Genomic DNA, 15,874 nt, shown 5'->3' on the forward strand with positions numbered 1-15,874 from the left:
GAATGGACCAGGAGAATGACATTCTAAGTGAAATAAGCCAGAAAGAGAAAGAAAAATACCATATGAGATCGCTCACATGTGGAATCTAAAACAAAACAAAAAAAAAAAACAAAAACAAAGGAACAAAAAGATAAACTTATCTACAGAACAGAAACAGACACAGAGACATAGAAACCAAACTATGGTTACCAGAGGGGAGAGGGTGTGGAATGAATAAATTGGGAGTTCAAGATTTGCAGATGCTGAGTATGTATACAATAAACAGCAAGTATATACTGTATAGCACAGGAGAATATATTTAATAACTTATAGTAACTTATGTTTAAAAAGAATATGAAAATGAATGCAGGTATGTTCCTATTTAACTGAAGTTTTGTGCTGTACACAAGAAACTGATGCAACACTATAAACTGACTAGACTTCAATGAAAATATTTTTAAATAGACCAAAAACGAAAAAAAAAGAAAAGGATATTATCAAACAAAAAGAATAATGTACTGATTCAGGCTACAATATGAATGAACTTTGAAAATTTATGCTAAAATAAGCCCGACACAAAAGGGCAAATAGTGCCCTTTAAGGTGAACTGTATCTAAGCATTTATTGTACTACTCCTGTAAATTTTCCGGAGTTTTGAAGTCTATCAATATCAAAATAAAATGTATTATTCATTAAAAACTTAAAACCCTTCCTCACAGGAGGGCTTTAATTATTAAATGCAGAAAAGCATGTAATCTTGGAACAACAATTTTCACGTCCACACACAGTCACTGCTGTCACTGCCACTCAGAGTGTGGTGCCAGCGCTGATGAGAGCTGCCTCCACTCGCTCCCCTGCAGACAGGAGTGAAGGCCTGAGCTTTGACAGGCAGGGTTTGCGTGAACCTGGGTCAGCCACAGCCACGTCCCAGACTCTGCGTTACCCAACTTTCTTATACAAACTGCAACATGTAATGTAAACACTCTAGAGGGATGTATCTTACAACACAGGGAATACAGACAATGTTTTACAGTAACTATAAATGGAGCATCTATTGTACACCTGAAACATATATTTTAAATCAGCTATGTCTTTATAAAAAATTAAAAAAATAATTTAAAAATGTTATCCCTTTAATATTCAATTTGGTTTTTAATTAACTACTAAACAGCTTAGAATATATAAAAGCATTTAAGTGTGATGTTTGTTTACATATTTATTTACTTCAGCCTCCTGCTAAAAGAGAAATTAAACAATTTTTTAAACACAGCTTAACAACCATAACAACAAAAAGGCAAAACTGAGAGTGAAGAGAAAATGGAGATTCAATACTTAAATGAAACCAGGGGGAGGTAAACTCATAAAAATGGATTCCATGAAGTCAGGGCAAGTGTTAAAGGCCGACTAGAAATTCAGCTGTAAGATTCTTGGCAGCTAAAGCAAAAAGAAAAAGATGATGGGGCAGGTGGTAGAGCGTGTGCTTAGTGTGCACAGGGTCCTGGGTTCAAGCCCCAGGGCCTCCACTAACAGATAAATATACCTAATTTCCTAACCCCCAAAAGAGCCCCAAAGAAAAGAAAAAGAGAAATTTCTTTCCAAAAAAATCCTGATATTAAATTTGGATTAAATACTTTAAAAATAAAAGGAAAATAGAAAAGAGGAGTGACACTGTGAACAAAAACCCCAGCTGGGCTAACAAGCTAAGTCACAAATCTAAGTGTGATAAGTGTCGGTTTACTGATCTAAGTTTTGCTGGGCTAACTCGTAAATCTGAAGTTCAGTGTCAGTTTACTGGGCTAACAAGCTAACTCGTAAATCCAAGGTCAACAATTGTCAGTAACGTGATCTGTTCCAAATTGATAAGCTTCAGTGTACTGATTCCTTGCTTTTTGTTGTTTGAGCCTTATTGGCTAAAAGCCCCATACTTGTAATTAACCCTATAAAACCTCATGTGAACGTCTTGGATGTGCTCAGGGCTTGGGAACAGAAGCCCCTCTGAGCCCGCTGGCATAATGAATCTCAGTACTCCCACCCTCTGAGTGCTGCTTATTTCTTGGCTGGCCTGTTGTTTCCGTAACAACACAAGCGATAATGCCCGTGAGATAAATCTGCGATGGCTGCTGGCAGGTCCCCATGTCTCATGTGGGAAAATCTGAAACATATTTCTCACCACTCAGAGTCATCCTCAGCCCACCCCACATCTCCCGCTGTTAAATGCAGGAACACACGCAGGGCCCGGCCTTTGCTCTCTCTGTGTCATCACAGTGAGACAGGATGGAAGGGGGCAGAGCAAGCCATTCAAGAAAGACCACAGCAATTAACATCAAAATGGTGAAGAATTCAACCCCCAATAGGTCTTGAGGCTCAGGATGAAGAGATTTAACTTCTAGTAGATCCTGAGCTTCATTATACACCCATTGTATTAGTAACATGGTGAATAACACGGCCCCAGGCACCATGGCAGTCACAAGGCTAGCCACAAAAGGTCAAAGGGTGGAAAATGGCCAATTCCCTGGAATCCCAGCCCCTTGCCCTAAGGCTGGTCCTTCTACTTATTAGCATATGAAACCACGAAGCCCAAGAAAAGGAGCAACACAGAGCCACATCCCAGGAACCCCTCTCTCTACCTCTTCGGAGAAGGCCCACACTATTTCTGTGGAGTGTGTGCCTACTTTTAATCTGAGCATCAAACCCCCATACTTCGTGACGTTTCTCATGCCTGTCAATGTATCTCTCTGAATAAATCTACCTTTACTCAACACTGGCTTGTTCTTGAATTCTTTACTGCATGAAGCCAAGGAACAAAATCTGGTGGGGCACATCCCAGGGGCTCAACGGAAGCCTGGGACACAGCCCTTCTCATGCCCCACATATTTTTTCTTGTATCAACAGGACTGGGATGTGAAGTGAGGTCTGAGACCCCAGCTAAGGGACAGAAGCAGCCTCCAGGTCTCCAATTGGTGGGCAGCCTCTCCCCCATCAGGGGCCATGGGGTCTGCCTGGTTCTCTGTGTTTTTTTGTTGTGCTGACTCCCCAGTCAGAGAGATTTCTCCTTAGGCCTGGCTCCACAAAACCCTTCTCTCCAAAATACAAGCACATCATGTCACAATCCTCTTGTTCAACCATGAATTGTTCAGCCAACTTTTTCCTTCCCCAGTTAAGTACCTAAATGTCCTCCCTGCCATCCCACCACTTCTTTCTTTTTGAGAACTCTGCACTCCCCACACACCATCCTGAACGCAGGTGCCTTGCTGGCTGGGACCGAGATGTTTCAGTCTCAAACATCCTGAGTCCTTTCTCTTTCCACTTTCTAACTTAAAAAGGCCTTCCTGTGTCTCCCACCGCTCTTATTCTGAACGTCAAAAAATGCTCAGGTTACATTCACTCTGTGAATACCTCCCAGGTTTTGGCTAGGTTTCCTTCCCAAGATCTTCATTAAGGAGCTGCATCAAGAAGTTTAAAGGGGCTATTCTTACATTTGAGTGGAGGAGCCTGCAAGAAATTTAAATGGCTTTGAAGAGAGAGTTAACCAGGGACAGAGAGGTCGCAGGTCCTAGTCAACAGTGTCATGAGGCAAAATGTTCTTCAAAGGCTCAGAGTGGCTTCTGAACACGGAGTCGGCAGGGAGGAGGTGACAGGCAGTGAGTGGGGTGAGAGACACAGGGTACGGTCCCCCAGCAGGGGAAGAATTGGTTATTTTCTAGTTTTCCAATTTCTTACTACCTTTTTCTCTTATTGCCACATACCATTTCCTACGAATTAAGCATATCAATGTCAGTCATTTGGGCCACTTGGGAGAAGCTGCACGATGCCATTCACAGGGCTGGGACATGACAGCCACACCAGTCTAGGTTGAAAGACCAGTGGGGGTATTTCCATGGTAATCACGGGCATGCAGCAAACTCCCCAGCTTCAATGACCTCCTCTCAAAGTTGGCGCCAATAAAACTACCAAGCAAAATGCGTGATGATTCTGGCCAACATCTGTTTATTAGTTAAGTGCCCGTGAGAGCTGTCGCTTAATGGGGAATGAGTACGATCAACGAGGCCCTGTCTACCTGGCCACACGTGCCCTGCCTTCCTGCCTTGGTGCAGCACCACAGCTTGTTTAGCTGAGATGAGCGCCCCCAGAGCAGCCCCGACGGGAAAGCTCCCAGCTCTGCACGGCCAGACGTGTTCCTTTCCTTCTCAGAGCTGATCACAATTTGCTGTCGTCTGTTTTTATGTTTATCCCTTTTGTAACTGCCTCTCCTCCGGAGATTTTGCTCAAGCAGCACAGGACCAGGTGTGTCTTGTGGCCTGCCGGATATTCTGGGCTGGGAAACAGCTGAGCCCACATCTGGCTCTGGTGCTGAACGGAGAGAGCAGAAGGCCCAGGGGCCCATGCTGAACCGAGGCCCCTGCACACAAAATTATGGTCTGACTTTGGGCAAATTACACAGTCTTTTTTACCCTGAGATTCCTCATCTGTCCATAAAAATAACTGCCCATGGCACACAGAGTTACAAGTATTAAAGGAAATCACCAAATTCACAAAGTAGCCAAGGGGCTACCAGTGCATCCTAAACAGACACATGCTGCCTTTAAGGCTCTGACACACACCAAGCGTGGTGGTCGAACAAAGTGTACACTGCTAAGTGTCAGTGTGTTAAGTGCTTCATGTGTGCTATAATAATCTTCAGAACTTACAACAAGCCCAGGAAGTAACGAATATTATCATGCCCATTTCACAGATTCACCATCAGTTTAAGAGAGGTTACATTCAAGTCCAAGGCACTATGGTGAGTAAATGGCAATTTCAACCTGAATATGGGCCCAGGCCTGGGCTCCATCTCTGTCCCATCCACCTGACCACTGCCTATGAATTCCACCTGTCCAATACCCAAGTTGAAGCCAGAAAGCTCTTAAATGCAATGTGTGTCACCGTTTGTCAATGTTGGTTCATTACCATAAACAGTTCTCAGAAAGCACTTCAGAAAGGAAAGTTGGACTCACATACCTGCCCACAAAGAAGAAGAATTCTGCCTTGCCTTCTCCTGTAACGTGCAGAAACCCTTCCCATTCACCACCGAATCCTTTTGTATGCTTCCTCCGTGTTCATGTTTACACATGGCTTATTAAAGTAGAAGTTACCTGCAGTAATTCCATCTCGGTTCCATTCCAAGCTTCCAGATTATCCATAATCAGGGTAATACCATAATTTTCTGTGAATGAAAACACTACAAATTGAATGAAAATATTGCAACCATGTCACTAAACAAAGAATGCTGAAAACAAGTCATCAGCGGCTGCCGCCACCCCCCAGTGAAGACAGGCCTGCAGCCATTCACAATGGTGCCCTCTGAGCAGACTCAGAATAAGAAAGGAAGATTACTGGCCCTAGATAGCTAGGTGCTTGTCTAAAGAATATATTCAGTGAGCCCAAATGTTGGCTTCCTCCCATATATTGAAAAGCATTAAATTCATGAACTTGAGATACCTGGCTTTCTTTAGATAACAAGCAATGTTTTATTGTTCTGACTACCTGGTCTTTGTTGTAAAGCTCCTATATAATCCTAGCTTCTCCCCTACTCTTGCGAGCAGTCCCTCAGAGTGTTCTGAGAGGCGGTCATCCTGGCTCGAGTCCTTCTGACAAATAAAACATAACTCTTAATATTCAGGCTGCACGTTTATTTCAATCAAGTCCCAGAATAGACACAACTCATCAATTGTGTAATGGGACACACTGGATCAGGAACCAAAAGAGTGTAGTAGTCCCTAAGAACTACGGCTCCCTCTTTCTTCCTGTCATTATACAATCCCACCAGAACTCATTACTTTGCTGTCTGCTCCTCTGGCAACCAAACTCAGAGAAGAGTCAACTCAGCAGAGCGTCCTGCTGGGGAGAACCCCCGCAGCAGCACTGCAGGCTGCCTGCCCTCCCGCACGCTCTGACGACTGCTAGTGTCCTCCGTGGAAACCAGGCCAACAGAGCTGTTCCCTACAGCTACAAAGTCCCAAATATTAAACAAAACCTTTCATTTTATACTATATGTTACATATATACCCATCTCTGAAAACAGCTTTGCCAGAAGCCCAAATCTTCAACATTAATCTGCAAAGGCAAATCAGGTCCCCAAGGGAAAACAAGTCTTAAGACGATGCTAAGACCTCCAATGTCCTCTCCACGACCATAAACCAAACTGCCTGTAGGTCTGCAGCTGCAGGAGGCTACATGTCTGCATTTAAAGCAACCCCTTCCTGCCCTCGGGTGCTACAATGCCCTTCTACGCCCTCCCATCTCAGGGTAAGAGCAGCCACTGCAGAACCTTGCAGGGCAGCACTGACAGGACTGGACAATGAGGATCAGAGCTAAACTAAGCCTTCTGATGACACGAGTTGTCACTCTGTCACTTTACAGATGAAGATATATATAGAGAGAGGTGGGGTGTTATTGTTCAAAGTCACACAGATAAAAAGTGACAAAGTCTATAACTCTGCTCCTCCCTCTGGTGTGACGCCCCAACTGGGACAACCACAGGGTTCTTTCGTGCCTGCCTGACCAGTTCTTTCCTATCACTCATGACCCACCACAGGGTCTGAAATTAGCCTGCATTTGCAGCATCTTTTCCCTCCAGTTTCTCAGGAACAAGGCTGTTCGGGCCACTTTATGACTTCCAGGTCCCTGAAATCTCCGTGCTCAGGCTGCTCTTGCCTGTGCATCCGGCCCGCTGCTCAGAGGCTCTTCCTCCCCTGCAGGAGGACGTTTCTACTCTTCACAGGGACACCCCCTTAGGGGATCCCTCCTCTCGCCCTCAGCATGGCAGGTGTCCCAGGCCACATCGCGAGATGCCCCAATAGGACTGCATCTGCCCAGGTCTGCTAGTCAGACCAGCAGCCTCAGAGCCAGGGATTATGCCCAGGTCACACTGCAAACCTACTGCCCGCCTCACAGACCCCAGCCAGCAGGTCACCTGGAAGTCACAGCAAGTGCCCCACCCAATCCAGAAGCCTCTTCATTTCCCAGCACCACTGATGACTGGTTTCCAAACTTTGGTCAGTTTCACACAAAACAACACCTTCTACTGTGTAGCGGGTGGTTTTTGCTTCTGCACCCCATTCTTACTGAAAACGTTAAGGGAAACCAAAAAGCCTCTTCTCAACCCTTTTCTGATGATACCCTCCCACCCACAATACACATATGCTCAAGAGATTTGGATCCACGTGATTTTGTTTCCCTTACGATAAGTGGCTCAAAACACTGCGGGATTATTTTTCCTTTGAGGGTATTAGGACTCAGTTTCTCGGCTTTAATCTGTTTTTGTCTTTGTCTTCTTTGTTCCTAGCAGTTGCCACCTCTTACTCTCTTCAGCAGCCTCCCTCCCAACTTCTAGTCTAGGAAATCAGCTGTGATGAGGGGCACGGGGGCATTCACAGAAGATGCAACAAAGGCAAAGAGAGGCTATATAATTTGCCAAAGATATCACCTTCAACCCCCAACAGAGTGTGTCATGTCCCTGTGTTTAACTCTTATTCTAAGCAAGTTAAGTTTTTGTAGATTATGTTTATAAAGATGAGAAATCAAAATACATACAAGGACACACATCAACTCTAAGATATTCATTAACTCCACTGTTTTGTTTCTATTTATTTTATTTGTATTAAAAAATTAAGAACCCCTGCAACCAATATAGCAAAATGTTACTGGGTTTTAAATACAGAATATAGAGGGGTTAAGTGTGTCATTACTCATCCTTATATGTATGTTCACAAGATAAAATTATTTGAAAGTCTCTCTCCCCTCTCCCTACTCACTACTGGCTCTCACCTGAGATCCCAGACCACACATCTAACAACCTTTCACTTTACCCACAGCTGAACTCATCAGTTTTCCCCCAGAAATCCCTCTGCAGCTTTCCCTCCTCAGAACACAGCAGGACCATCATTTAACTCATTAATCCACCCAGAAACCTGGGCCTTACTCCATCCTACCTTCACAGACAGCTTTAAATCTTTCTTTTTACCATCTAAACATGCCTTCAATCTGTTCGCTTTTACCCACTATCCTACCGCTCAAGTGGAAGCCACCAACACTGCCCACCTGGACTCACGAGTCTCCCAAGTGGCCCCACAGCCACTCTCCCCTACTTGAGACAAATGGGATTGTGTCACTCCCGTGCTTTTTGGGCTCTTTTCAGACCCACTGTTCATAGAAGAAACTCCAATTTCTTCACCTTGTGAAGGTGTTTGCCATGAAACTGTCAGCTCATGGAGGGCAGGGCACGCCCTCTCCCCTCAACCCCACTCTCTGGCAGAGCATCAGCTTGGGAGGACCCGCTGAGCTACATCAGCCTGTATCCTAAACCTGGTCTTGGGTTCTTAGCAAACTGCTTCACTTATCCATACATATCCAAGGTAGATAAGAAAGATTTTAGATGTTGAGCTAGACTATTCATTTGGGGATTTTGCACTGGCAACCTGCAAGTATATGTTCTAATGTTTGTGTCTTCTTAAAACCACACCCAGATTAAAGGAGTATTTGTGGAATATCTTCGGAGTAAAAGGGTTCTGTACTTTTACAGATTTTATGTTTTATAACATGAATAACCCGGACAGGGTCACAAATGGAACCGCCTCACAAGTGACAGAAGACAGGTGAGATGCATATAGCAACAGGTCACAAAGATGGTAAGAGCAAAGTTGTTTCTCCAAACCCCAAAAAAATTCCTCCAAGAACAGAAAACTCAGAATTTTGAAAGTAAAATACTATCATATAAGGAAAGAAAATAAATAATCCTCTTAATCAGGGTTTCAAGATCTGACTGCAGAGTTATTAGCAGGCTATACTGAATCTTAGCACAGAAAAATCAGATGGACTACTGGTGAGTAAGTTCCAGGAAAACGGCAGTAATTCCTCCACTTGAAAGAGGACACACACTCACTTGTTCAAGGTGATTGTAAACAACATTCTGCAGAAATTCAGAATATTCAGGCACCGCTTCTAGATGGTGATGACACGGAAGGATGGCTTGGATGCATGCTTCTAACTGAGTCACCGGCATTCTTACACTGCAGGGGGAAACGGAGGCCCTCAGCCAAGAGCACAGATGTTCCTGTCATGTATCCCAGGTCGTGCCTCGGGGACTCAGTGTCCTGTAGCAGTCCGGCCCCAGGCGAGGACCAGCAGCGTGGCCCACCCAAGCAGGAAGGGCACTGTGCTTGAGAAAGCCCACACCAGATGGGAGCAAGAGTGGCTGGTGGGGTTTTGTGAACCTATGAATGCTCATAGAAAAACACCTGCATACATTCAAGTGATACAATTAACAGTAGCATTCTTTTTAACAAAATTTCAAATGTCAGTGGTAATTTTACCATTCCTTTTCTCTTGTCCCCTGCACTCTGAGACAGGCTTAGGTTCTCTCACACTTGCAGCTCTGATGCAATAGTTGTGAAGTTATTTTACTTTACTGCAAGTGTCTTCGCTCCACGTGTCACTGTGACTGTCGTCTCTTAACACAGTCAGATATCTTCCTGGATCTCTCCCTGAGTTCCTTGCTCCTGCTTCTCAGATCCTGAGATAAAGAACAGGTGAAGGCACATGACTGGAAAAGTCAATGTGGACTTGAGCAAAGTCCTCAGTGACCCCCTAGGTGAGTGTTGACCACCCCTTAGCTTCGATTCTCAAAGTTCTGCCCAGGGTGACATCCAGACAGGAGGGAGTCCTGGGCCCAATTAAAAGCTGTGTGGCTTGGGTGCGGGGAAAGGTGCAGGAGCTAGTTCCGTAGCCGGGACCCTCCACACCTCTGCTCCTCTCTCTCCCGAGGCCCCGCTGCCAAGCCCCCACGTTCCCTGATATTCTGTCCTTCTCTTCTACTCTACTTCAAGCCCTTTTCCTCTTCCTTTATTCCCTGATTATCTGCAGCTGGAGAGATTTTTCCATCACAAAATCTGAAAAAATTTCCTGCAGCTGAAAAAGAGGTCTCCAGAGGTCAATGCCCATATGGTGGTTCCTGAAGAGAGCCCCTGGTTAGGGGGACCCTCACCAACACTCACGGGACATCAGGTATGTTACAGGGTCGACCGCCCCCAACAAGAGTTTGCTGTGACCCCAAGGCACGCACAGCATCCCTGCTCACTAAAGTGTAGTTGTAATCCGTTATTAAGAAGCAAAAATAAAAAAAAAATTCTCATGTTTCTTACTAAAATTATTTATGAGTTAGAAAAAGAAATTGTAAAAGAAAAGAACAAAGTTGACTCCATGTTAGATGTGTTCGTTTGGCTTTAAACCTGTACCTTGTTTTCTAGGCTCCGACTTGCTATCTCTGCACCTTTTGTAAAAAAAAGTTGCCTTTAGCCTGAAATATCCAGGACAGCCTATTCTCCGGGCTCTGATCTTTAAGGATATTAGCTCTTCTACACTTATGTACAGATGGCAAGTGGCAAAGTAGATAATAACCTTTCTTTTATTTGGAGGTTTTACGGGGGCACCTTAATTTGACCCACCATGGACAGCTGCAGGAACAAAGGATTCCAAGGACAAACAATTCGTACAGCGAGAAGTTTGCAACAACCAACCACATCCCCGCCGCTTTTTAGTATAAAAGGAGACTGAATTCTGCTTTGGGGAAGAGAGTTCTACTGGATATCAATATGCCATTTTCTGGGTCTGCCAGATTTTCAAATGAAGTCACTATTCCTTACTCCAACATCTCATCTCCCCATTTATTGGCCTGTCATGCAGCAAGCAGAACGAGTTTGGACTTGGTAACAAAATGACTGCATTAGAGGTAGTATGTCTCCACTGTTTCCTCATTTCCAGTATGTCACAACATATCAATTTTATATGCTGTTTAACAACATGACAAAGACCTATTATACGGAATTGATTCCACAGAAATAAAATTATTTCTACTCCCTCAAGACTTTTTTCTTTTCTATTTTATTTTGTTTTGCTTATTGAAAAGAAAATAAAAGTCAAATCATTTTATTTCATGTATTTTTATAGCTACATAATGTAAATACTACAAAAATATTTAAATTGCAATAAAAATTGTTAATATATTTGTATAAAGATATATAAACAATCAATGCAGATTAGGAAAGGAGTAGATATTTACTAAAAATCTACTGCACATCCAGTCTTTTACAAGCATATCCTGGAATATAAGCTCTATTATCCGGGGTCCCCCACCCCCATTCTCACTGCCGATTCCCTTAGTAATCAACTACCAAGGCACCAGCATAGAACCATGCGATCGCTATTTTAGGTATAAATGAATGAATTAGCTCATTCAATTCTAAAACAGAAACCTTAAAATAAATACTGAACTTATTTACAGATAAACAATTTTGGACACAAAAAAGTACAGTTTCTCCCCCAAGACACAAAGATAATAATTGGTAAAGGCAAGATTTGAACTAATCTGCCTGATTCTAAAGCTAAGGTGGAAATCCCCTTCGACTGTGTAGGTCCAGCAGCACAGCCCATCACCCTATCTTTGTTCAGATCTGGCTTTAGACAGCCTGAGACAGCACCCCATTCCTATGGAACTCGAGGGGAAACGATAACAATAAGGATTTTATATTCAGTAGTTTCTTAGGTCTCAATTATATAAAGTGTCAGCAGGTCAGCAGAAAACTCTGGGAAATATGAGTGGGTCCAGAGCTTTTCGCTGATAAGAAACTCAATCTATCAGGACAGAGTGACCTTCCCATGAGTGGCCTCATGAACATAAACTAAAGGCAGCTGAAATGAAAACTAGCAAGAACATGGAAGTGAAGCAGGAAGGATCCCTACTATCCCCTGCCCAGTTGCCTCTTCACCCGCGTGGACAAGATGGCAGAAGACCCAGGTTCTTGTCTAAGTTACAACATCATGGATTCTCACCCATAAAATGTTGCGACTCTATGCTGTCTTAAGTCCTTTACAACTAAAATATGATGACACCAATATCTCAGCGGAATGTCTATGTCTCCACTTTCTCTCTTCTATTAGGAGACTATATCTATGGCCACAAACAGAAATTCAATTAAAAACACCATGCACGAAGCCTGGTGAAAGTCTGTGTAAGAGACATTTTTCTCACTCTCTGTGAATGAAAACTCAGAAAAAGTGGACCTTCTCCCTCTGTAAGTGGGAGGTAGACTGATTTTGTGTGTGTGTGTGTTTGCACGCACATGTGTGTGTGTAAATCATATAAAATATATTCTGGGATTTGCACAGTTTTTTTTATGATACTATCATTTCATGAGGATGAGCCAACCTTTAAAGTAATTTGAATCTATTTTTCTGAGAGGCTCTTTTGGTGGAGGATGGGAAAGGGGAAAGGAAAGGAGGAAATAAGTAAATAAAGCAAAGCTGTAAGAATACTGCTAGGGAAAGGCAAGACATTAATTTTGTTCCTACTTGCATCACACACAAATTAGGGACTGGCTTTCCCCCATGTCTTGTCAAGCACTGAGCTGCAGAAGAACAGGCGACAGCCCATTTCTCACTGAGCTTGTGACTGTATGTGACATCTTATAGACACAAATTATTTAACCTGATCAAACACTCTAGCAGCAGGATGTAATTCTCCTAATTTGAGAGACAAGAAAACAGGAAGTGAAAGACGGTATATAGCTTGACAAAAGTCAGAGGACAAGAAAACTAAAGAGGATGAATTCAAACTCAGATCTGAAAGCAGAGTCTGATATTCCCACTCCCAGGGCTGGAAAATCCTTAACACAAGGTTCCCCAGCTCCTCTGCATTGTTCCTGGCACCAAGCATTTCCCATGGCGATGGTCTCCAATTCTCAGACACAGTGCTCTGTGCAGCCAATAACCTCCATTCGACCTTGATCATCTACCTGCCACGCCTACCAGGCTTCACCATACAGGCAGGAAAGCTGGATTTCAAGTGCATACAAAGCCACCCTGGTTTAAGCTGGACTGTTTATCAGCTTTTCCAGCATAAAGGCAGCCATGAAAGTGCTCACAGTTTGTACATGAGCCACACTACCTCTCTCCATCTGTCTCCCCACCTATACTACTTAGCTATGACCATTTTGAGAATCTTGGAAACAAATTTTTAAAAACAGAAAAGAAAGGATTCTGTAACAAGTACTTAATACTTACAATTTTAAATGAGAAGTTACAAAGTGAGTATTTACAAACCGAATCTGCCTTCCTAGGTGTCAGTTTTAACAGATAAAAAATATAATAGCAAAAATTTCTCACTTAAAAAATTAACAAAAACATCAACAATAATCTGGAATAAACTCAAAAACAATGCCCATGTTGTACATGGAGAAAGTACAGGACTGTACTGAGGGGTAAAGTAAAAGTGTGAAAGTAGAGACATCAACCTTTTGTATGGAGGAAAGCAGTTTTAAAGATGTACGTTCTCCTAAAGATAATTCAAAATTACTAAAAAATCTCATGACAACACTTATCTGTTTTTTTTTAACTTGAAAAAATTATATTAGAATTCTTCAGGAATAATAAAGTCATAATACAAGCCAAGAAATTTAGGGACCGAAAAAAGAATCAAAAAATTCGCACTGTAATATATTAAATAAATTTTTACAATATGTAAGATATAGTGCTAGAGTAAGAAAGTAAGATTGACAGAAATAAATCATGAGCTCAAAAAGAGACTCTAGTATACATAAGTATTTTTTACAGGTGGGATTTCAAATTAAAAAGCAAAGTATGAATTTAATAATTGTCTTGTTACAATCAGAGAATACCTGGAAAAAACAAATTCTATTCCCGTCAAAATGACCAAAAGAAAAATTACAGAAAATGATGTAAATATTAGAAAGTACTAATAAGAGCAAATACAACTCTTTGCTCATATCAATTCAGCTTCTCCTCACTGTAACAAGTACCATTATCATCTCCATCTTAGAGATTAAAAAATCCTACAGAAGAAATTTATACCATTATAAGAAAGCATTTCTAAGAATAAAACCCAAAAAGAAGACATTTACTATCTTAAGATTATTTTGGGCCACAACAATAATGAACCTACTGAACAAAATGAAAGGCAAGAAATGACAAGTAAAAGCTCTCTGATACATGTTGATGAAGACAAGGGGTCAATGTTCATAATACACATTGAGCTGTCACAAAGCAGCAAGAAGCTCCCCCACTTAAATGTTTGCAAAGGACAAAAGGGATCATTCACTTTTTAAAAGTCAGATGGCTAATGAGTGAAAAATGCTCAAAACCTCACTGGTCATCAAGTGCAAACTAAAATAATGAAAATCATTTTGCTCGTCATATTGGCAAATATGTTTAAAGATATTATAGCTAGTGTCCATCTTTGAGACAACAAACTGTGAGCGATCTTTTGGAGGATGACATGTCAATGGATATGTAAACTCTGAAAAACGTGTGTGCACACAGGCTGAACTCCACTTTTAGGAATCGTTACATTTAGAAAAAATCAGTTCAAAAAGATGTACTCATCAGAACATTTGCACAGCACTGTTTACAATGGTGGGAAGAAATGCTGAAGTGAAATCATATCCAGCGATAGAGAATTGGTTACATAAGTTATTCTACATCTTTTCATTCCCCACAGGAGAAGGAATTTCAAGATTCACTTGAAAGCATCCTGTGATGTATGAAGTTGTCACATCCAAGGACTAAATTTCCAGAAACCTTAGCTAAAGGAATACTCATACAAGATCACAGGAATGTTTGTACAAGAAGGATGCCAGTCAAACACCCTTTCTGACAGTGGAAAATGGAGAAAACTTAAGTGTTCACCATCAAGACAATGATGCGGTAAATCACGGAGAGCTGTGGGCACTAAAGTTGCAGCGTTTCAGCGTGGTCCAAGGCCTTGTCCACAGTACTCTCCCACGAAAGGTGTCGTTACACAAGAGACCAAACCTGCACATCAGGAGACCCCTTTACTCTATCTGAAAGGACCGGGTGAGTCTGGAGTGGGAGGAGGTCTATGATATATACGTTAGTGAATAAACCGAGCTACAGAAAACATATAGTATGGCCTTATTTTTCAATAAAGCATATATACACACACATATACATAGATTTCTCATATACGTGTATGTATGTGTGTATATATATATGACAAAGGCATAAAGGTCGTGAAATATATACTCCACATTGTCAGCAGCTTTTACTCTCAGGAAAAAAGGGGAAGGGAAGTAGGGGACTTTCGGTACCACCACAGTTCTCTTTTCAGAATTTCAATTAAGTATACTTGGAATTTACTTAAGTACAAAGTAAAATGGACGATGCCTCCACAAAACAGAATGCTATACTGGTCATTAAAAATCATGTCAGGGGAGATAGAATATTGTAGAAAAATGTGTAATAAGCCGAATGGAAAATGGAGGTCTCCACACAGTAAACAGGCACACAGTGCTCGCTGGTTTTTATGACAGAGCTGATACACACTGATGAAAAGAACAGAAAATAGATGTTAAAGTGTTAATTATTATCTTTGAGTACTGGGACCAGGATAGACCCTTTTGACTCTTTTTTCAGACTTTTATATTAAATACACATTATTTTTCATCTGAAAAATGCATTTTTAGATGTCTAGTACCACACATTGGAAAAAATACATGAGTAGTTACAGAAACAAATAACTAGGAGACACCGCAGCACCGTCACACAGTGTAGAAAGGGCGATCCTGAATAACACCACGCAGTTACATAAGGACCCACAAAGTGAGAGCACCCGCTGTAACAGGACGCGGCTCCCTTCCATTTGTCAGTTGTGTCTTCAGGGCTGAGGCATTTCTGAGCACGGCCAGTGTCAGTGCTGGTGTCTGGATGGATACCACTGGAGGTGAGGGCACCTGCAAGCCGAGAGGAAGAACAGAAGTAATCCTCTGCTTTTTCTGTCTTGTTTCTTTGTTACTTTTAAAGAGAGGCGTAAATAAGATAAACTGAA

The 15,874-nt window shown here is 42.2% G+C and overlaps 1 protein-coding gene across 4 annotated transcripts in view; it reads right to left on the reverse strand.

The window, feature by feature from the left end:
• Positions 1-15,874, reverse strand: part of LOC140691492 (uncharacterized) — a 1,216,370-nt gene that overhangs the window by 994,441 nt on the left and 206,055 nt on the right. For 2 of the 4 annotated variants that reach the window (XR_012067163.1, XR_012067179.1), the window contains one exon: positions 15,629-15,779. The exons of 1 other annotated variant lie outside the window; for it this stretch is intronic. The gene's annotated coding sequence lies outside the window, so the exon portion shown is untranslated. Of the gene's footprint in view, positions 1-4,977; positions 5,182-15,628; positions 15,780-15,874 lie in introns of those variants that run through there. One more of the 4 variants, XR_012067178.1, reaches the window with a different exon arrangement.

This window comes from Vicugna pacos, chromosome 35 (assembly GCF_048564905.1).
Source record: "Vicugna pacos chromosome 35, VicPac4, whole genome shotgun sequence".
Lineage (NCBI taxonomy): Eukaryota > Metazoa > Chordata > Mammalia > Artiodactyla > Camelidae > Vicugna > Vicugna pacos.